At 45.3% G+C, this 24,226-nt stretch overlaps 2 long non-coding RNA genes across 2 annotated transcripts in view; one reads left to right on the forward strand and one right to left on the reverse strand.

The window, feature by feature from the left end:
- Positions 1 to 24,226, forward strand: part of LOC145356525 (uncharacterized) — a 75,292-nt gene that overhangs the window by 9,262 nt on the left and 41,804 nt on the right. The window lies entirely within an intron of this gene.
- On the reverse strand, positions 1,179 to 23,903 carry LOC145356526 (uncharacterized). Its single transcript, XR_013889162.1, has 4 exons — positions 23,757 to 23,903; positions 6,029 to 6,212; positions 4,466 to 4,647; positions 1,179 to 2,701 (listed from the first exon to the last, which is right to left on the reverse strand). It is a non-coding gene; the product is annotated as an uncharacterized LOC145356526 (long non-coding RNA).

Here is a 24,226-nt window from a genome sequence, read left to right on the forward strand (position 1 = left end):
TGTGCAAACTACTCAAACATGGAATCTGCAAGGGTACAAATACAAAAGAACTTAGACAGCAGATTCCGGAGAGAGTCAGCAGATAAACCAGCACCATTAAATGAAGGCAGGTTGTATATTGGGCATGGAGTTGTCAGATGAAGGATTGACTCTATCCCTGCTATTAATATGTCTGTGTAACCCAGTAACATTATCCTGACGTTTTACTTTACACAGGATGACAGACAAGTTGTGTAAGGTTTGCTGACTTTGGCTGAACAATAATCCTGGAGATTTCATCACATTGGTCCTCCTGTGTGGAACCATCCACCTCTACATTCACTATTGATTGTCCAACCTGTCTATCCTCAATATTCCCCGCCTCTCACACTTACCATTGGCTGCCTGACACGTCCACCCTCTGATGCTCTGCTTTCTACACCAATTAGAATGTGAACAGCCTCTATATCACTCTATTGGATAATATTTAAGTATCGGTGAAAAGATTCCATTTCCCATGTCCAATATTTTTATAACAGAATCAACAATTTTTATGAATTGTTCAGAGAAACTTTCTAAAATATACAATTCTTCATGTAGAATTGAGCTACTTGAAGCACTATTCTGGCAATTAATCAGTAATTCCTAGAGACTCCAGAACAATCCTGAAGGGTTGGCAATCAATGGTTGTGCATTTCCAGCACTTGGTTTTATTTCTGCAAATGGTCAATATGAAGGCTGCAGCCTGTATGTGATAGCGTCGCCTCTTTAAGGGGCAATCCCTGATGATCCCATATGATCGGGCCAGATCCTATGGAGTGTCAGCACAGGAAGATGAGCCTATCGGGAGCAAGGGCACGTGTTCTGAGTCAGGGATGACCCGCAGTTGGAGCCTATTTGGGGGGGGGGGGAAGGAGGGGGTGGTGGGGGTGGAGTACCCGTGCATTGTAGTTCTGTCAGATTTTTGTTTATGTAACTACTTATCATTATTAATAAACCCTTTATAGCTTTAACTACAATGAGTTGCCTTCAAAGTTATTACAGTGGCGACGAGGAAAGATTTTGTTAGTCGTCGTGGATCGCTGTGTGCCGCGAGAGGTGGAGGAGAGTTAGTTGAGTGTCGAAACTATTAAGAAGCAAGATACATACAACATGTAAAAATGTCTTTAATTGAAAAGTCCCAGAAAAACCAAATAGCACAGCTACGTGTGCTAGAAATTGAAGGCCATGGGCTTTGCCTAATGGACTGTTGGTTAAAGCAAATAAAATTTCAATAGTTGGAAGTATTAAACCTATAGACAAAGGTTTCCAGGAGTTGCTTTGTAAATATTCTGAGATTTTTCAAAAAGAGCTAGAACAAATAATGGTTTGATTTTGATTTGATTTATTATTGTCACATGTGAAAAGTATTGTTGCTTGCGCGCTATACAGACAAAGCATACCATTTGTAGAGAAGGCCAGGAGAGGGTGCAGAATGTAGTGTGATAGGCATAGCTAGGGTGTAGAGAAAGATTGGTTAAATACAGGGTAGGCTGATTCAAAAGTCTGATGGCTGCAGGGAAGAAATTGTTCTTGAGTCGGTTGGTGCCTGACCTCAGACTTTTGTATCGCTTTCCCAATGGAAGAATGTGGAAGAGAGAATGTCGGGGGTGCTGGGATTCTTGAATATGCCGGCTTCGTTTCGTAGGCAGCAGGAAATGTAAACAGAGTCAGTGGATGGGTGGCCGGTTTGCGTGATGAACTGGGCTTTGTTCAGGACCCTTTGTAGTTTTTTTGTGGTCTTGGGCAGAACAGGAGCCATACCAAGCTGTGATACGACCGGAAAGAATGGTGCATCTGTAAAAGTTGGTGAGAGTCATAGCGAACATACCAAATTTCCTTATACTCCTGAGGCTTTGATGGACTATCTTAACTATAGCATCGCCATGGAGGGACCCGATTGCTGGTGATCTGGTCACCTAGAAACTTGACATTCTCGACTTTTTCTACTTTGTCTCCATTGATGTAGACAGGTACATGCCCTCCCCTATGTTTCCTGAAGTCGATGACAATCTCCTTTGATTTGTTGACTTTGAGGGAGAGATTATTGTTGCTGCATCAGTTCATCAAATTTTCTATCTCATTCCTGTACTCTGTCTCGTCATTGTTTGAGATCTGACCCACTACGGTGGTGTTGTCAGCAATCTTGAAAATCAAATTGGACGGGAATTTGGCCACACTGTCACAGGTGTATAAGGAGTATAGTAAGAGTATAATAAGATGCCCCCAGCCTTGTGGGGCATCGGTGTTGAGGATGATCGTGGAGGAGGCATTGTTGTCAATCCTACTGATTGTGGTCTGTGGGTTAGGAAGTTCAGGATCCGGTAGCAGAGAGAGGTGCTGAGGCCCAGGCCTCAGTTTGGAAATGAGTTTTGTTGGAATAATGGTGTTGAAGGCTGAGCTGTAGCCAATAAATAGGAGTCTGACATAGGTGTCTTTGTTATCTAGGTGTTCCAGGGTTGAGTGTAGGGCCAGGGAGATGGCATCTGCTGTGGAACTGTTGCAGCGGTAGTCAAACTGTAGTCAATTGAGCCAATCCAAGAAGCTGAAATTGATTCATGCCATGAGTGACCTTTCGAAGCACTACATAACAATGGACGGCAGAACTACTGGATGATAGTCATTAAGGCACGCTGCCTGACTTTTCTTTGGTACTGGAATGATCCCTGTTTATCCATGATTTCTGGTTGGGAAACACACGGATTTACTTCTTTGGCATACAGTCATCAACACACTTACTAATGAAGCCAGTTACTGTAGTGCCATACTCATTGAGGTTTGTCGCTGAGTTTTTAAATATTGACTTATCTATTGACTTGAAGCAGTCCTGTAGGAGATCGTCTGATTCCTCAGACCAACACTGCACGACTTCCTTTAATGGATTCTCCCATTTCAGTTTTTGCTTGCAAGCAAGGAACACAGCCTTGTGGTCTGATTGACCAAAGTGTGGATGGTGATAGAGCAGTAAGCATTGAGAAAATAGAATGTAAATAAAGGGCTAACTCAGAAAATATAGGTTAGCATAGCTTGACAGGGGTTAGAGAGGTTAGCATGACTCATATAAAATGAAGACATACAAAGAATGGAATGCTCTAGGGGACAAAAAAATTACAACCACATAAGTAATTTAGTTATGTTGTAAATATATTCTGGTAAAGACCTATTTGGTAAACAAGATAGGAAATCCATTGTATTGAGGAATGTGATTAGATCTGTACAGATTTGAATATACTCGTATGATCTGTACAATGGAATTCTCTGCCCGTTGAGGTGGTGGAGGCTGCCTCGCTAAATATTTTTAAGTCGCGGGTTGATGGGTTTTTGATAAGTGAGGGGATTAAGGGTTATGGGGAGAGGGCGGGAATGTGGAACTGAGCCACGACAGATCAGCCATGATCTTATTGAATGGTGGGGCAGGCTCGAGGGGCTAGATGGCCTACTCCTGCTCCTATTTCTTATGTTCTTATGTTCTTATGTAAAAGACGGCTGTAACAGAACAACTTTGAGCAGATCCTTCTGATCACTCCCAATGACCATAGTAAGCACAAAATAAAGTAGCATTGTGTGGATTTGTGGCGATGTAGGTTGTTCTTTAAAAAATTTCTTTAACAGCATGTTTGATATTTGTGTAGCAGTGTTTGAGGATGTTTGGGCCTCTGGTGGAACAGGAGACGTGTTGGTGGTATCTTGGTGGTACACTCTTGAGCTTGGCCTGACTGAAGTCCCCGGCCATATCAACAAGGCTTCAGGATATTTCATCTCAAGGTTATTTGCAGTTGTATATATTTTGGTCTTCACGTCTGCATAGCTTGGGATTTAAACTGCTGTCAGGATAACAGAGGCAAACTCTTGCAGAAGGTAATAGGGGTGACATTTTAGTGTCAGGTATTCTAGGTCCGAGGTTCCCAGATTGAAGCTCTCTCAATCCACTGAATGGATCCACCAAATGGAGACTAAGGCCAAAATTTATCTGAATCCTGATGCAATGCCTAGGGCCTGCCGAATGTCCTGTGTACTTCATTATAAGGTTGAAGTTGAGTTGGAAGATTGGAAGATTTAGGTATTATAAAACCTGTACAATCTCTGAATGGGCTGCATCCATAGTTGCTATCCTCAAGCCAGATCATACTGTAAAAATCTGCAGGGGTTATAAACGAACTGTAAATCGAGGAGCTCAGATAGACAGAAATCCATTCCTAGAATTGAGGATCTTTACACCAAACTAGATGGTGGCCTAAAGTACCCCAAGTTAGACCTCTGTCAACCTACCAGCAGCTGGATTTGGATAAGGATGTTCAGAGGTTAGTTACTATGCACACCCACAAGGATTTATACACGCTTACCTTTTGGAGTCTCATTGGCCTGTGCCATTTGTTAGAGTACAAGGAAAGCTTATTACAAGGCATTCCTAATGTATTAGTTTAGATCTAGATTACAGGAGATTCACCTGAGGAAGACACATCAAACTTAGAGGAAGGTTTGAGAACACTTAAAGAAGCGGGTTTCTGTTTGAAACAGGAGAAGTGCACTTTCCAGGCAGATGAAGTTACTTATTTGGGTTTCAGGGTAGATGCCGAAGGTTTACATCCTTTGGAGGATAAAGTAAAAAACATCAAGGAAGTTCCACAGCTGAAAAACATATTGGAGTTAAATCATTCCTTGGAATAGTGAATTATTATGGTAGATTCTTACAGAATGTGTACACAACCTTAGCCCCACTTCAGCAGCTTTTAAAGAAGCATCAGTGTTGGAGATTGGGAGAGGAACAAAAAGAAGAGTTCACAAAAGTAAAGCAGGTTTTGCAGTTGCCAGCACAGTTTGTGCACACTGATCCAATCAAGCCACTGGTAGTTACCTGTGATGCATCACCTTAGGGAGTGGGAACAGTTTTGTCCCACAGGATATTCCCTGATGGAATAGAAAGGCCTATTGCCTTTGCGTTGAAAACATTATCAGGTGTGGAAAAAAAGTATTCCCAAATAAATAAAGTTTGGCAGTAATAAGAACATAAGAAATAGGAGCAGGAGTAGGCCATCTAGCCCTTCGAGCCTGCCCCGCCATTCAGTAAGATCATGGCTGATCTGTCGTGGCTCAGTTCCACTTTCCCGCCCCCTCCCCATAACCCTTAATCCCCTTGCCTATCAAAAAACCTATCTACCCGCATCTTAAATATATTTAGCGAGGCAGCCTCCACCACTTCAACGGGCAGAGAATTCCAGAGATTCACCACCCTTTGAGTGAAGAAGTTCCTCCTCAGCTCCGTTCTAAACCGCCCCCCCCCCTTTATCTTGAGGCTGTGCCCTCTAGTCCTACTGTCCTTTCTGAGCGGGAAGAGCCTCTCCACCTCTATCCTATCCATCCCTTTCATCATCTTATATGTCTCAATGAGATCTCCCCTCATTCTTCTAAACTCTTCTAAACGAGTACAAGCCTAGTTTATTCAGCCTCTCCTCATAGTTCAACCCCCTCAACTCCGGTATCAGCCTAGTAAACCTCCTCTGCACTCCCTCCAAGGCCAAAATATCCTTGCGTAAGTGCGGCGACCAAAACTGCACACAGTACTCCAGCTGCGGCCTCACCAGTGCAGCAAGACCTCCCTACTTTTATATTCAATCCCCCTCGCTATGAAGGCCAGCATCCCATTCGCCTTCCTGACCACCTGCTGCACCTGCAGGCTGGGTTTTTGCGACTCATGTACAAGGACCCCGAGGTCCCTCTGCACCGTCGCATGCTGCAGTTTTTCGCCATGTAAGTAATAGTCCTTCCTACCATTATTCCTACCAAAGAGGACAACTTCACACTTGCAATAAAGAATTAATGCAATAGAGAAACTTGCAATAATTAATGCAATGAAGAAACGTTATCGATGCATGATAGTATCAGATCACAAACTACTGTTAGGTTTATTTAGAGGGCTTTAGACATTGCCTTCTCCACCTGATGTACATAAGCAGATGTGTCATGTGGGCCAGAGAGTGACCTCAGGTGCCTCACCACTAACTTGACCCACCTGTGTGAGAGTCTTTGGGATGGTGAATTGAAAGGTGGAAGCTGATACCAAAGTGGTGCTGACCTCTGTGGTCCCTTCATCGGCTTCCTCCAAGGAATCTTCTGAGCTGTCAAAGCCAGAAATAGATGGCAGCAGCAGTGGGGGGTGTGATGTCAAATGGCCCAGATGCATCAGGGAACCCTTCCTGCAACACAGAACACAAGGATAAATGCAAGGGAAGAAGAGGAATCTGGGATGCTTGTGACTTACAGGCAATTTCTCCAACAATGCTCCAGCCTGGCCATGCTGTCACTTATTGTCCACTTCATTTCCTCTCCCGCAAGCTCTGGTACCCGCTGCTCAAAGAGGGTGAGCTTTCGGATATCATGCTCACTAACCCCCTGTCTCCACCTTCTCTCGGTGATTATGGGCATTCTTCTCCTGTGGGGACAGAAGGAGGCATGGAAAATCTGATGGCACAAGTCCTGCAGAGGATCAGGAGGTGGTTCTCAGAGGGCAAGCACTGTGATACTCTTGGAAGGGTGGGGGGGTGGGGAGGAGGGAGTGCTTTGGGGCCAGGGGCTGAAAGCATGCAGGGTGCTGGGGAGTAGGGGGATCTAGGGGTCATTTACAGGAAAGATGCTAGATGAGGTTAAGCACTTGCTGCCCAGATTAGTTCATTTATATTTTTCCAGCACTGCTTCCCAGTTCCTTTGGCCAGTGCCCTGGCACTAACACAGCCTCCCAGACTGCTTTTCCCTCGTTTCCCTGGGACAATATCCTGCTGGGGGAACAGGTTGTCCCGCTTGCTGCCACTGTCCCCAGCAACCTGGCCAGATCAGATTCCAAAAATCTGGGTGCTGACTTCCTGGAGGCCATTTCATCCTGTACTGCCTGCCTGTCTGTCCATCCTTGGAGGTTTTTATGGAGCTGTCCCTTGTTAGGGCAGATCAGCTGCAGGCAGCTTGGGCGAGTCACACGCCCATTAGAGCATTCCAGCAAGTTTAATGAAATTTGCTTTGTTACCATGGAGGGGAAGCCAAGTCAGCACTTGCAGGTGTGCTGATGGGGCAGGTGGGAGAGGAATTTGTGTCTCTGTGATGATTGGGATAGGGGAGAGAGAGAGTCATGTCAGACAGTCATTGAGGCGGGGGGGAATGAGGGGGCCATGTGCATGTGGGTCCAGGTGAGTGGGGGGTGGGGGGGCAAGGGGATCAGTAATGTTTGGGGGGCGGGGCACTCCAATGTCTGTATGGTGGAGGGGGAGGCTGCATCTGGCCCAGGAGGGTTATGCCAGGACAGCTGTTCTACTTCTGGCTTTTTCTGCACATGCGTAGTTTGTGGCTCCGTTTTGAGCTGCTGGCTTGCTAGCAACTTAAGCCCTGCCTACTGCCTCTTGTAGATAGAAATGGTTTACCCCAAAATTTCAAAAATTAGCAAAGGGAGAATCAAAATTAAGGCCAGGTCTTTATAAAAGTATTTATAATTTTTGTAAAATATTCAGTTTTAATTGCATTAAAAAGCTTTTGTCCCTTTTGTCCTCTCCAGAGTATAGATTGTGGTTCTTTCAATTAAATTTGTTTCTCTAATCTGGCAAAATAATCATGTGGAGATGCCGGCATTGGACTGGGATGCACAGAGTAAGAAGCCACACAACACTATGTTAAAGTCCAACAGGTTTATTTGGAATCACAAGTTTTAAGTGCGCTGCTCCTTCGAAGGAGCTTGTGATTCCAAGTACACCTGTTGATTTTAACCTGGTGTAGTGAGACTTCTTACTGGAAAGATAACATTGAGGGAGAAAAATCATGCTATTTTATATTTAAAACTGCTAGAACAGTTCTTTCCAGTGTCAAATCTAAGTGATTTTTAGTCCAATACTAACCCACTTCCAAACAGTTACATAGAACATAGAACATAGAACACTACAGCACAAACAGGCCCTTCGGCCCACAAGTTGCGCCGATCACATCATCACCTACCAACCTACAGACCTATCTATAACCCTCAATCTCATTAAACCCCATATACTCATCCAGAAGTCTTTTAAAAGACCCCAGCGAGTTCGCCTCCACCACCACTGACGGCAGCCGATTCCATTCACTCACCACCCTCTGAGTGAAAAACTTACCCCTAACATCACTTCTGAGATATTAACTCTAATTCTAAAATATTGTGAACCAATATCAATTTTGTTCTCAGCATTTATTAATTTGGGTTTTTAAGAAATCCCAGTGCACCATGGCAAAATTATCCATCCATCTTTTCAGCAGTTTTTAAAGGGATGCTGCTGCAGGGGAGACTCAGTTCATGGATCTGGACACAGTTTACACAGAGCAGCACAGTGGCACAGTAGGACGACACAGTGGCACAGTGGTTAGCACTGCTGTCTCACAGCACCAGGAACCTGGATTCGATTCCTAGCCTGGGTCATTATCTGTGGGGAGTCTGCATGCCTTGTCCTCGTGTCTGCGTGGGTTTCCTCCGGGTGCTCTGGTTTCCTCCCACAGTCTGAAAGATGTGCTGGTTAGGATGCATTGGCCATGATAAATTCTCCCTCAGTGTACTCGAACAGGTGCTGGAGTGTAGTGAGTAGGGGATTTTCACAGTAGCTTCATTGCAGTGTTAATGTAAAACTACTTGTGAAACTAATAAACAGACTTTAAAACTTTAAACTGCAGTTCAGTTCACAGTATCACCTCTCATTGTGTTGGTTCCTGGTGTAAGTGATTACGTATTGAATTGGGTACTGGAGATTACCAGATGGCAGAGAGCACTCAGGTTGATGTTAATTCACAATGATTAAAAAACATTAGTTCCACTGTCTGTGAAGTGGAAAGTGGAAAGAAAAGGCTGACTTCCAAAGTGTCGACCATAAAAATAAGAGATGAAAAATCTTATAGAGTCATAAAGGTTTATAGCATGAAAACTGGCCCTTTAGCCCAACTTGTCCATACAGTCCTTTTTTTTAAAACCCTAAGCAAGTCCCAATTGCCCACATTTGGTCCATATCTCTCTATACCCATGTTACCCATGTAACTGCTTTTTAAAAGACAAAATTGTATCTGCTTCTACTACCAGCTCTGGCAGCTTGTTCCAGACACTCACTACACTCTGTATGAAAATATTGCTCCTCTGGACACTTTTGTATCCCTCCCCTCTCACGTTAAACCTATGCCCTCTAGTTTTAGACTCCCTGATCTTTGGGAAAAGATATTGACTATCTAGCTGATCTTACTCATTTCAAACTGCTTTCAATCTATTCAAAAGTTAAGAAAGAAAGAATGACTGTACTTTCCTGTGCTATTTAATGACCTTAATAAGGTGCCCTCTTGTCAAGGACAGGAGCCAGATAGCTACTAACAGCTGCCTATCTGCAGAAACTTCCTGCAACAATTAGCCTCTCTTGATCTCAAACTGTGAATATTTGGGCACAGGCAAAGTTGAACATTTCCACACACACATTGAAATTCTCCCCATTCCCGCAGCTAAACATCTCAGCACGACTGCTAGAAATCCAACATGATGTCTGGCTACTCTGAACCTTACTATACAGAACAGTTTTCCATGGCTTTATTTGATTTGATTAGATTTATTATTGTCACATGTATTAGTATACAGTGAAAAGTATTGTTTCTTGCACGCATATCGTTCATAGAGAAGGAAAGCAGAGAGTATAGAATGTTACAGTCATAGCTAGGGTTTAGAGAAAGATCAGCTTTATGCAAGGTAGGTCCATTCAAAAGTCTGATGATATCAGGGAACAAAGCTATTCTTGAGTCAGTTGGTACCTGACCTCAGATGTTTGTATCTTGTCCCTGACGGAAGAATGTGAGAGAGAGTATGTCCAGGGTACGTGGGGTCTTTTGATTATGCTTGCTGTTTTTCCAAGGCAGTGGAAAGTGTAAACAGTGTCAGTTGATGGGAGGCTGGTTTACATGATGGACTGGATTTTGTTCACAACCCTTTGTAGTTCCTTGCGGTCTTGGACAGAGCAGGAGCCATATCAAGCTGTGATACAACCAGAAAGAATGCTTTCTATGGTGCATCTGGAAAATTTGGTAAGAGTTGTAACAGACATGCCAAATTTCCTTAGTCTCCTGAGAAAATAGAGGCATTAATGGGCTTTCTTAAATATAATGCCAGCATAGAGGGACCAGGATAGGTTGTTGGTGATATGGACACCTAAAAATTTGAAGCTCTCGACCATTTCTGTGGTCTACATCACCGTTGATGTCGACAGGCATATCATCCACTATGCTTTCTGAAGTTGATGACTATCTCTTTCGTTTTGTTGACACTGAGGGAGAGATTATTGCTGTCACACCATCAGTCATAGCTAATCCTACTTTTGTTTCAAAAAAGGTTTCGGGAAAATCTTAGAATGAAGGACACAGAGAGAGGAGCTCAGAGACACAAAGCAGGACTCAGTAACACAGAGAGAAGAGTTCAGAGGCGGAGTGGGACTCAGAGACACAGAGCGGGAATCAGAGACAGAGGGAGAAGCTCAGAGACAGAGCGGGACTCAGAGGCACACAGCAGGACTCAGAGACACAGAGAGAGGAGCTCAAAGAGACAGAGTGGACTCAGAGACAGAGAGAGGAGCTCAGAGACAGAGCAGGACTCAGAGGCACACAGCAGGACTCAGAGACACAGAGAGAGGAGCTCAGAGAGACAGAGTGGACTCAGACAGAGAGAGGGGCTCAGAGACAGGGCAGGATGCAGAGACACAGAGACAGGAGCTCAGAGAGACAGAGCGAGACTCAGAGAGACAAAGAGCGGAGATCAGAGAGACAGAGAGAGGAGCTCAGAGACAGAGTGGGACTCAGACACAGAGAGAGGAGCTTAGAAAGACAGAGGAGTTCAGAGTGAGAGAGGAGCTCAGAGACACAGGATGGAATTTTCCTGTCCTGCCTGCCATGGGAATTGTAGCAGGCAGGAGGCGGACCATGGAAAGGTCCGTTGACCTCAGGCAGGATTTTGTGGTCTTGGGACGAATGTGGCTGGAAAGTCCTGCCCACAGAGAGGAGCTCAGTGTCACAGAGGGGCTCAGAGACACAGTGGGAAGGGCTCAGAGACACAGAGAGAGGGGCTCAGAGACACAGAGGGAGGAGCTCTGAGTCACAGAGAGAGGGGCTCAGAGACACAGAGGGAGGGGCTCAGAGACACAGAGAGAGGGGCTCAGAGACACAGAGAGAGGGGCTCAGAGACACAGAGAGAGGGGCTCAGAGACACAGAGGGAGGGGCTCAGAGACAGAGAGAGGGGCTCAGAGACACAAAGAGAGGAGCTCTGAGTCACAGAGGGGCTCAGAGACACAGAGAGAGAGGGGCTCAGAGACACAGAGAGAGGGACTCAGAGACAGAGAGAGAGGAGCTCAATGTCACAGAGGGGCTCAGAGACACAGAGGGAGGGGCTCAGAGACACAGAGAGGAGCTCAGAGTCACAGAGAGGAGCTCTCAGAGTCACAGAGGAGCTCAAAGACAGAGAAAGAGGAGCTCAGAGAGACTGAGGGTCTCAGATTTTTTAATTCCTCTCTGTCCTTGGGGGAGGTGCCAGAATATTGAAGAAAAGCTAGTGTGATTTTGCTACTGCGGCACAGTGGTTAGCACTGCTGCGCCAGGGATCCGGGTTCAATTCCCAGCTTGTTCACTGTCTGTGTGGAATCTGCATGTACTCCCCATGTCTGTGTGGATTTCCCCCGGATGCTCCGGAATCTTCCCACAGCCCAAAAGACTGGTTAGGTACATTGGCTATGCTAAATTTTCCCTCAGTATATCCGAACAGGCGCCGGAGTGTGGCGACTAGGGGATTTTCACAATAACTTCATTGCAGTGTTACCATATCAGGTGACCGGGTCGAGGTGTACAAGATTATAAGGGACATGGACAGAGTGGATAAGGAGCAGCTGTTCCCCTTAGCTGAAGAGTCACTCGTGAGGGGACATGGGTTCAAGGTGAGGGCAGGAGGTTTAGGGGACATGCGAGGAAGAACTTTTTTTATGCAGAGGTGTTGACGGTCTGGAATGTTCTGCCTGGGAAGGTGGTAAAGGTGGATTGTCTCACATTGTTTAAAAAGTATCTGGATGAGCACTTGACAGGTCATTACATTAAAAAGTGCTGGTAAATGGGAATAGATAGGTAGGTCAGATGTTTTTCATGCGTCAGTGCAAACTTGATGGGCTGAATGGCTTCTACTGCTCTGTGTGACTCTGTGACACAGCCTGGAGCTCAGAGTCACAGAGGGATGTTTGGTGACAGACAGAGGCTCCGGAATGAGCTGGACACCCTAGAAAATCTTCATCACAAAGAAAGAGGAATTTGACAGCCAGTTCTTGCAAAAAAAGCAAGTCAATGTATCTGACGTTTTTAACTTCTCACCAGGTTAGCATTCCATTACAAAGATTATAAACACTTCTTTTGCTGATACGGACCTTATCAAGCCAGTTAACTATATTTGGATTGTCACAAGTCCAACTGATTTTGAAATTGTGCCAATTTGATTTTATGCAATGCTTTAGTTAACTACTTCCAAGGTTAAAAAGGGTTTTTCCTTAATGCTCAAAAACACCTTATTTTTATTTCAATGTTGACAACATGTGGTATTCTCATAGCCATAACATACATATATATGTGGTATCCCCATCAAACACTCCGAGGACGGGTACAGCATGGGGTTAGATACAGAGTAAAGTTCCCTCTACATTGTCCCCATCAAACACTCCAAGGAGGTAAGCACTGTGATGTTAGTGTACCTTTAAGATTAAAAAAAAATCATGTTCTGTAGAGTTGTAAACAGATCAATTTACCAATAATACAAAGATAGTTGGAAGGGCAGATTATGATGAGGATATTGTGATTCTGCAATGGGATATAGATAGATTGGGTAACTGGATGAAAACCTGGCAAATAGAGTTTAATGTGGGCAAGTGTGAGGTCATGCACCTCAGTGGGAAGATTCAAAAGGAAGATTATTATCTAAATGGAGAGACATCACTGGTGAATGAAGTGCAGAGGGATCTAGGTGTTCTTGTATATGAATCACAAATAACTAGTAGGCAGGTCCAACAAGTGTGCAGTTCTGATCTCCATATTATTTGTTCTGGAGCGAGTGCAGAGGAGGTTTACAAGTATGTTGCCAAGGCTAGAAAAGTGGAGCTATGAGGAGAGATTGGATAGGTTGGGTTTATTTTCCTTGAGACAAAGAATACTGAGGGGTATCTTGATAGAGGTGTACAAAATTTTGAGTGGAAGAGATAGAATGATTAAAATAGTTTCCCTTTCCTGGTGGAGAATTCTACAGACAGAACTCCCGTTTATCTGACGAAGGAGCAGTGCTCCGAAAGCTAATGGCTTTTGCTACCAAATAAACCTGTTGGACTTTAGCCTGATGTTATGAGACTTCTTACTGAGAATTCTAAACCAGAGGATGTAGATTCAAAATGTGGCAGAAAGTGTAGAGAGGTCATGAGGGGGAACTTTTTAATGCAGAGGATGGTGGGTGTCTTGAATTCACTGCCTAAGATGTGAAGGCAGAGACCTTTTTAAAAGTACCTGGATCTGCACCTTAAGTGCTGAAATCTACAGGGCTATGAGTCAGGTGTAGGAAGATGGGAATAGAAAGGGTACCTGGATATCCGCGGCTGGCATGGACAAGATGGCACAATGGCATCCTTCTGTGCTGTACCTTTTCTATGATTTCTAAGTAGTTAAGAAGGCAGCAACATTTTGGCCTTTATTGAAAAGGGTTTGGAGTTTAAAAATAGGTAGGTTTTATTGGAATTGTACAGAATGTTGGTGAGGTCTCGCCTGGAATACTGTGTATGGTCTTAGTCCCCTTACCTAAAAAAATGACACAATAACATTAGAGGCAGTTCCAAAGGAGATTCACCAGGCTAATTCCGGTGATGAGAGGGTTGTCCTATCCAGAGAGACTAAATAGTCTGAGTGTCTATTCCTGGAGTTTAAAAGAGTGCAGGGTGACCTTATTCATACATATAAGGTCCTGAGGGGTTTGACAAGGTGGATGGTGAGATATTTTCAGTAGTGGGAGAATTTCGAACAAGGAGACATTGCTACAAAATAAAGGGCCGGTCATTTAAAACTGAGTTCATAGAAATTTCTTCGCACAGAGAGTGGTGAATCTCTAGAATTTTCTGCCCTAAAGGGTAGTGGATGCTAGATCATTAGAAGTATTTAAAGTGAAGGTGGATAAATATTTGATAGATTGAGGAAAAGATAGCTGGAGGGAAATGGCACACAAAAAGAGTTGAGGCCAGCAGAGATCAGCCATGATCATATTGAATGACAGGACAGCATGAAGGACCTGGTGGCCTACTCCTGTTTCTATTTCTTGTGTTAATTGTCCTAAATACACACAATGGAGTGCTGTTGTTTAAAATTTCTCTGGATTCGCATTCAGCTCAACAACTGGGAGCACAGTCGCTACTAGGAGCACAATCACCACGAGGAGCATAGTCACCACTTGGAGCACAGTCACTACTGGGAGCACAGTCACCGCTGGGAGCACAGTCACCACTGGGAGCACAGTCACCACTGGGAGCACAGTCACCGCTGGGAGCACAGTCACCGCTGGGAGCACAGTCATTGCTGGGAGCACAGTCACCACTGGGAGCACAGTCACCACTAGGAGCACAGTCACTACTGGGAGCAGAGTCACCACTGGGAGCACAGTCACTACTGGGAGCACAGTCACCACTGGGAGCAGAGTCACCACTGGGAACAGAGTCACCACTGGGAACAGAGTCACCACTGGGAGCACAGTCACCGCTGGGAGCACAGTCACCGCTGGGAGCACAGTCACCACTGGGAGCACAGTCACCACTGGGAACACAGTCACTACTGGGAGCGTAGTAACTACTGGGAGCATAGTCACCACTGGGACTGTAGTAACTACTGGGAGCATTGTCACCACTGGGCTCATATCCACCATTGGGAGCACAGTCGTCACTGGGAGCACAGTCACCACTGGAAGCATAGTCACGACTGGGAGCGCAGTCACCACTGGGAACACAGTCACTACTGGAAGCATAGTCACGACTGGGAGCATTGTCACCACTGGGAGCACAGTCACTACTGGGAGCACAGTCACCACTGGGAGCACAGTCACCACTGGGAGCACAGTCACTACTGGGAACACAGTCACCACTGGGAGCACAGTCACTACTGGGAGCACAGTCACTACTGGGAGCACAGTCACCACTGGGAGCATAGTCACCACTGGGAGCACAGTCACTACTGGGAGCACAGTCACCACTGGGAGCACAGTTACCACTGGGAGAACAGTCACCACTGGGAGCACAGTCTCTACTGGGAGCACAGTCACCACTGGGAGCACAGTCACTACTGGGAGCACAGTCACCACTGGGAGCATAGTCACCACTGGGAGCACAGTCACTACTGGGAGCACAGTCACCACTGGGAGCACAGTTACCACTGGGAGCACAGTCTCTACTGGGAGCACAGTCTCTACTGGGAGCACAGTCACCACTGGGAGCACAGTCACTACTGGGAGCACAGTCACCACTGGGAGCACAGTCACCACTGGAAGCATAGTCACCACTGGGAGCACAGTCACTACTGGGAGCACAGTCACCACTGGGAGCACAGTTACCACTGGGAGAACAGTCACCACTGGGAGCACAGTCACTACTGGGAGCACAGTCACCACTGGGAGCACAGTTACCACTGGGAGCACAGTCACTACTGGGAGCACAGTCACCACTGGAAGCATAGTCACTACTGGGAACACAGTCACCACTGTGAGCACAGTCACTACTGGAAGCACAGTCACTCCTGGGCTCATGTCCACTACTGGGAGCAAAGTCTTGACTGGGAGCACAGTCACCACTGGGAGCACAGTCACCACTGGGAGCACGGTCACCACTGGGAGCACAGTCACTACTGGGAGCACAGTCACTACTGGGAGGGCAGTCACCACTGGGAGCACGGTCACTACTGGGAGCACAGTCACCACTGGGAGCACGGTCACTACTGGGAGCACAGTCACTACTGGGAGCACAGTCACTACTGGGAGCACAGTCACCACTGGGAGCACGGTCACCACTGGGAGCACGGTCACCACTGGGAGCACAGTCACCACTGGGAGCACAGTCACTACTGGAAGCACAGTCACTACTGGGAACACAGTCACTACTGGGAGCACAGTTACCACTGGGAGCACAGTAACCACTGGGAGCACAGTCACCACTGGGAGCACAGTCACTACTGGGAGCACAGTCACCACTGGAAGCACAGTCACTACTGGGAACACAGTCACCACTGGGAGCACAGTCACCACTGGGAGCACAGTCACCACTGGGAGCACAGTCACCACTGGGAGCACAGTCACTACTGGAAGCACAGTCACTACTGGGAACACAGTCACTACTGGGAGCACAGTTACCACTGGGAGCACAGTAACCACTGGGAGCACAGTCACCACTGGGAGCACAGTCACTACTGGGAGCACAGTCACCACTGGAAGCACAGTCACTACTGGGAACACAGTCACCACTGGGAGCACAGTCACCACTGGGAGCACAGTCACCACTGGGAGCACAGTCACCACTGGGAGCACGGTTACCACTGGGAGCACAGTCACTACTGGGAGCACTGTCACCACTGGGAGCACAGTCACCACTGGGAGCACAGTCACTACTGGGAGCACAGTCACCACTGGGAGCACGGTCACCACTGGGAGCACAGTTACCACTGGGAGCACAGTCACCACTGGGAGCATTGTCACCACTGGGAGCACAGTCACCACTGGGAGCACAGTCACTACTGGGAGCATTGTCACCACTGGGAGCACAGTCACTACTGGGAGCACAGTCACCACTGGGAGCACAGTCACTACAGGGAGCACAGTCACCACTGGGAGCACAGTCACCACTGGGAGCACAGTCACCACTGGGAGCACAGTCACTACTGGGAGCACAGTCACTACTAGAACAAATGGGTCTGGCTTTGAGATTTGAGTATATAATCCGGATTGAGACTTTAGTGCAATACTGAGGAAGCGCTGCATTGTCAGAGGTGCGTATTTTGGATAATTGAGACCCCATCTGCTTGTTCTGTTTGGTGTTATAGATCTGAATCAAGGGAACAAGAGGCCATTCAGCCCCTTGAGCCTGTGCCAACTTTCAGTTCAAGCATGGCTAATCTGTCTTTCAAATACATTTACTTGCCTTGGTTCTGTATCCCTTCATTCACTTCCCTAACAAAAACCTTTCAGTCTCAAATTGGAAATTTTCAACCGACTCCTAGTGTAAACAGAAAGAGAATTCCCGATTTCAACTAAACTTTGTGTGAAGTGGTGTTTCTTAAATACCAGGGAATACAAGTCTGATTTATGAAACCTATTATTATAATTTTACCCTTTTGATCCTAATCTCCAGCTGATGATACTTGAACAAGACAATGGCTGAAATTTTATCACCCCACCCGCCATGGGAATCGGAGCAGGTGAGGGGCGGACAGTGGAAAGGTCTGTTGACCTCGGGTGGGATTTTAGTTTCAGGACAAGTGAGGCTGCAAAATCTCACCCAATGTGTTCTCCTGGAATCTTGGTCAATACTTCTTCATGAATGAATACCACCAGAAATAAAGTAACTGAGTCATTTATCTCTTTGCTGTTTGTGAAATCTTGCTGTGTAACAAGGCAGGCTGCAATTTATACTGCAGGAGGTGCTATTGAGAAACGTGAGAAGGTGCAGCATTCGTGAGTGGTTGATTTGACAACTGACTCATGACCAGGTCAATCTCAGTTGCCACTGGGATGGTGGTCTAGCTCGAGGTAAAGATGACCATGTTCATTATCTGGGAAGTTTGATAGGGTTCTGGTGGTTACTTGGGTGATTGTTGAGGCCAATCTGCACCCAGAATGTTCTGCAGCAAACGAGACAGGATACTGCAGGGGATTGAGGTTTGGGTGAGTAGTTGGCTCGGGATTTCTTGTCCTCAGATTTTCTCTGTGCCTCTGATACACGCTTGCTTCTGAAGGAGGCTGCACTGTTTCTATTTGATTAAGCCATGTTCAGTGATCCTGGCTGAACTTCTCCCAGGAATCAAAGAGTCAAGTTCCCTAGGCAAATCGTTCAGACTATCCTTGTAGCGCTTCCTTTGACCACAGTGAGAACTTGTCGCAGACTCAGGCTGAGAAGATTTGCTTTGTTAAGTGAATATCAGACGTTTTGGCTACATGACCAGCCCAACACAGTTCTGACTTTCAGTTTGATGTCATTGTTTGACCTGCCTACTTGAGCCATCTGATCTTCAGAGGTTTCTGAAGAGACTCAAATAAAATTGGTTGAGCTAATTTAGATACAATCAGTATAAAGTGACACTGTCCTTTGCTCTTTGGTTTTATGCGTAGATTTCTTAGAGGTCTCCCCTTGAATCTTTGAATTGTCACAAGATAAAAGGAAGCCATTCAGCCCACCTGATCCATTTTGTCCCTTGATGTGCTTATTCAATTCCCTTTTGAAAGCCACGATTGAATCTGCCTCCACCACATTTTCCGACAGTGCATCCCAGATCCTAACCACTCACTGCATAAAAAAGCTTTTCCTCACATTGCCTTTGATTCTTTTGCATTTCACCTTTTTTTTATACATTTGTTCATGGAATATGGGTGTCTCTGACTAGGCCATATTTATTGTTCATCCTTAATTGCCCTTGAGAAGTTGGTGGTGAGCTGCCTTCTTGAACCATGTGGTGAAGGGACACTCACAGTGCTATTAGGAAGGGAATTCTAGGAGTTTGACCCAGCGACAGTGAAGGAACAGCAATATATTTCCAAGTCAGGATGGTAAGTAACTTCGTGAAGATTTTGTAGGTGCTGGTGATCCCATGTGTCTGCTACGCTTGCATTTCTATGTGGTAGAGGCTGTGGGTTTGGAAGGTGCTATTGATGGTGAGTCATAGGATCATAGGATATAGTACAAAAGAAGGCCATTCGGCCCATTGAGTTGATAACAATCTCACCCAGGCCATATCTCTATTGTTGTGGGAAATTACCACTGGACTCAGACTGGAGGTTCAAAAGTACAGCTTTATTTCAAACACAAAGCTTTGGGGAGAAAGCACTGGTACTCCACAGTACTTGGCAGCTACCTTCTCAATAATACGAGAGGAGTGGTTCATTTTTATACTTTTCAGACAATGGATAGTCTGGACATTAGCCATTTAACATATTATTGTAGCTGAGTAGGATCGATAGTTAACACACCGTTACAATCAGACATATACAGACATTGGCATTTAACATCGCATTGTTTGAAGGAATGGATACATTTCCTCTATCAGTGACTATCAATGACTTAGTTTCGATCTATACATTCAGTAATTGGTTTTCCTGCATTTAAATATTCCCATTCCCATTTATGGCTTATCTCTTTATCAGACCTTATTGTCCTGAGTCTGTCCTTATCTTTAAAGTGCTTCAAGCTCTTACCAGCTCCCTGCAGTATTTGTTTCCTGCATGTTCAACTTTAAATAACTGTCTGTGCTGCATGTTTTAATTTCAAATAGCTGTCTGCGCTAAAGTCAGTGCCTGCTTAATGTCCCTTTCTCAGGTAACTACTTTATGTGCCAGGCCAAAATTTTGTGTGTCAGGTACCCATCTTTATGATTTTCTGCACTTCATCTGAAACCCCACCTATTTACTCTGCTAATCCCCCAACACTAAGGGGCAATTTAGCATGGCCAATCAACTTAACCCGAATACCTTTGGAATGTGGGAGGAAACCAGAGCACCCAGAGAAAAAACACACAAACCTGGGGAGAATGGCCCGAGGCTGAAATTGAATCTGGGTCCCTGGCGCTATGAGGCAGCAGTGTTAACCACTGTGCCACCGTGCTACTCAAAATTATTTGCTATTTGTCCTCCACTGACACAAAACACACTGTGGGGAGATTTGGGGGGGGGGGTGGTGCGTGGAGGGATGGTGGGGGAAAATCCATCCCTATATAACTGAAGTTCCTCATCCTTATAACCATTCTCATAGATCTTTTCTGCACACTCTCTAAAGCCTTCACATCCTTCCAAAACTAAAATGTGTTACCTAGAATTGAACACAATACTCCACTTGCGGCTGAACCAGTGTTTTATAAACATCCAACATTATTCCCTTGCCTTTCTACTCTATGGCCAGATTCTCTGGTCCCGCTGGCAGATCTCCCCCACTAACAGGTTTCCTGGTGGTGTGGGGTGGCTTTAATGGAAAATCCTATTGACATTGGGGAGGCCAGAGGATCCCACTGCCTGTGAATGATGTGTCACCTCTCACTACTGAGAAACACGTTGCTGGGAGGGAGGGAGAATCTCGCCCTATACTTCATCTTATGAAGCTTAGGATCCCACATGCCTGTTTAACCACTTTCTCAACCTTCAATGATTTGTACATATTTACATCCATCTGTCTGGCACCCACTTTAGAATTGTACCCTTTAATCTATCACTTCATATTTTTCCAAGTGAAATTTCATCTGTAATGTGTTTACCCATTCCATCGGTCTGTCTATATCTCCTGAAGTTTATCACTGTCCTCGTCACGGTTCAGAATGCTCTGTGTTAGCTGCACATTTTAAAATTGTACCCTTTATAGCCAAGTCTAGGTGATGAATATATGAAAAGCAGTGGTCCTAGTACTGATCCTGGAGAATTTCACTACCTTTCTCCAGTCTGAAAAGCACTGTTTACCACTACTCTTGGTTTCCTGTTAACTTTTCTGACAAGCCCATTCTTTGGCATTTTATCAAATGCTTTTTGGAAGTCACATGTACACCATATCCATTGATGTACTCATATCAACCCTCCCTAATACCTCATCAAAAAACTCAGATCAAGTTAGTTAAACATGATTTGCTTTAACAAATCTGTTTGGGCTTTCCTGAATTAACCCACACTTGTTGAAGTGCCTGCATGGGCCAAGGTTCTGATAAACTGCAATCGCACATTCAGTCAATGTGAAGCCTAGTGCAGCAAGGGTGGAACAGCCAGAAAAGACTGCTCTGCATTTAGTAGCACATTAAGAATAATCGATCCTATAAATAGTTGAACTTGAATGTTCCAAATAGTTCAATAATGATACAGCTAAATAATGGTACAAAACAATATTGCAGTTAAATTGGGTACAGAACTGCACTGATGTGTTACTGGAATCGCAAACTGAGAACTAGCCCTGAAAATCCAACATTTTTGGTTGGGCCAATATCTAGACTGACACTGAGAAACACCACTTCTTTGTCTTATTTTAAGGATTCCAAATAAAACATTCTCAGGCTATGAGTGTGACTGGAAAGGCTGGCATTTCATTGCCATCCTCAGTTTGTCCACAGAAGATGATGGTGAGTCTCCATCTTTAACCACTGTTGTCTGTGTGGTGTTGGTCACTCCCACTGAACTTTACGGAGAGAGTTCTAGGATTTTGACCTTGAAACAATGAAGGAGCAGCAGACATCCTTCCAAATTAGGTTGGAGTCTGACTTGGAGAACTATGAGATGTGATGGTCCTGGGCACCTGCTGCTTCAGATAATGATGGTTGTGATTTTGTTGCAAAAGTTGAATATTTTCACAAGTGTCCTTCAGGACAGAGAGTCTGTCACTTGTAGCCAGCCTGTGTGTTATGTCAACCTATCCCACACAGCTGGCTTACTCTGAATTCCCCTCAAAGAGCCCAGTAAGCCTCTCAATTTGATGGGATCCCAGGTGTGGGCAAAAAATGTCTAATCACCAACATTGGGAGAATTCATCATAAAGTATGTACTTTTTACATCTGTAACATATTGTAAAAGAACCACTCCTTACATTCAGGTTTAGGTGTAAAATGTTGGCCTAGAGTGACTCCTTTAGAAGAGTGGGTGTGAACAGTACACCTGCTGATTACACAGTGCTGTCACTTTAGAATTTCCAGCTCTTGCAGCTATTCATTTAATGACAGTTGTTCCTTAAGGCTGGAACAGCTGTTGTGCTCAGGATTAGTGGATGTTGATCTGTTCTAACCAAAATTACACTCTGTGTTCCCCGACTCTTTTTGGAGATCAAACTGGCTTAGTGCATAAGCCTGTAACTGTGGCCTGTATTTTTAATAATTAGTGTTTGAGAGAGTAACATTGAATAGTGGCACGTGCTGGTTGGAGGCAGACTTACTGAAATATCTTCACTTATGCCACAGGAAGAACATGGAGCAAGCAGCAATTCTTTGTATCTCAGGAATATATCAGGGACCCTTTTAAACAGACTCACTATCAGCGACCCAGTTAATGTGGGAATCATAACATCAGGGACTCATTGAATGGGAAATGGTCACAATTAACTCTGATGAGCTCTTAACACATTGGGTGGAATTTTACAAGATTTTTTCTAAGTGCCCAGCTGGCGTGAAAATGGGAGAGTTCCTGATCCATTTTTTGGACAAGTTTACACGCCGAATCTTTTCATCCAGTCTTTGAAAAAGTGGGCTAGACCATTTCTAATTGCTCGAGGCAGTGGGTGGGGCTTAACTTACCAGACAGCCTGCAGCTCAGATTGGAGCCACAAAAAAAAGCAGCTCTCATGGCAGAACACCCCCAGGCCAAATACAGCCTCTCCTCCACGGACATTGGGGACCAACCCTCCCCAACATTACTGACCCCCTTACATCCCCTTCCCAAAACCCATTCATATGGTCCCCTCATCACCCCCTAGCCCCCATGGCTGACTGACATGACTCTCTCTGGCTCTCTCCCCCCTGCCCCGATCATCACAGAGGCACAAATCTCACCCCCCCCTCCCCACCATAGGCCAGGATTAGTCAATGAGGAGACACCTTTAGTTGCCTAGGCCACAAGTTCTGGAATTGCCTCCCTACCTCTCCACCTAACTTGCTTCATTTAAGATATTCCTTTACAATCTACCTCTTTGACCAAGTTTTGGTCATTTGACTTGATGTCATATTTTGTTTTGTAATGCTCCTATGAAATACTCTGGGACATTTTGTTACATTTTTTAAAGTGGATTTTCACACACACACACTTGGCCCTTTGGGGAATAGTGGGGAGGTGATGGGAAGACATCCGGGCTGATTATCAGCCTGTTGACCATGTCATGAAAACTTCTTACAGCAAATCCTGGCATGGGAACTCGGAGTTACTGGTCGAGAGGCAAGGACACACCAATGTGTCACAGGACTTCATTTTATTACATTGAAGGCACTATGTAAATGTAAGTTATTGATTTTATGATGTAATTGTTGTAAAAATAGGGACCTGCAGGTTTTTTCCTTATTACCCTTCAAGGAAGCTCAAAGTTATGAACAAAGAACAATACAGCACAGAAACAGGCCCTTTGGCCCACCAAGCCTGCACCGATTCCTAATCCTTATTTAAACCCACTACTCATTGCCCATCCACAGTTTCTATCCCTCTGTTTGCTTCCCGTTCATGGGTTTATCAAGATACATCTTGAAAGTTGCTATCGTGCCTACTTCACTACCTCCGCTGGCAGTGCGTTCCAGGCACCCACTCCTGCTGTGTGAACAACCTTCCCCACACATCTCCCTTAAACTTACCCCTCTCATCTTGAATCTGTGCCCTCTTGTGGTTGACCTTTCCACCTTTCCTATCCGTGCCTCTCATAATTTTGTAGCCAAAGTGTAAATAGATAGTGTTAAACAACAATAACAACAAGAATCCAGATACTAGTAGTGGATTCCTCCTACTGAAGCCCACCCTAAACCCTCTCCTTACCTGGACACACATTCCAGCTCCTACTTTCTGTGGAGGTGAGAAATTGGGAGTTGAAGAGGCCAATGCTTGACTGGTGAGTATAATTTGTTGGCACAATCATGTAAGATTCTAAACTGCAGAGCTGCTGAAGGAAGACATAAACTATAACTCCCAACATGTTTTCCCAGGCATGCTGTGCATTCCAACAGTGGAGTTAGTCCATTTTAAATCAATTCAAACCTAAAGTGGGGCTTTAGACTGCACATCCTTTTTAGTTATTTAAAAAATCTTCTATTACAGTTTTGTTTGCACTTCAGCCCCACGCTCTTGATCTATGGGCACCTGGTGCAGAATCGGGGGGTGGGAAAGAACTCCTCGTGAGCCAGCTCCTGGACAAATAAGTCTGGACAGCGGGAGACTGATGGGTTGTCTGACTCAATTGTCTGCCAATCTACCGCAGCTACATTCACAGCCATGTGGCCTTGGAAAGG

Source organism: Carcharhinus amblyrhynchos, chromosome 21 (genome assembly GCF_965287045.1).
Source record: "Carcharhinus amblyrhynchos chromosome 21, sCarAmb.v2.hapA, whole genome shotgun sequence".
Lineage (NCBI taxonomy): Eukaryota > Metazoa > Chordata > Chondrichthyes > Carcharhiniformes > Carcharhinidae > Carcharhinus > Carcharhinus amblyrhynchos.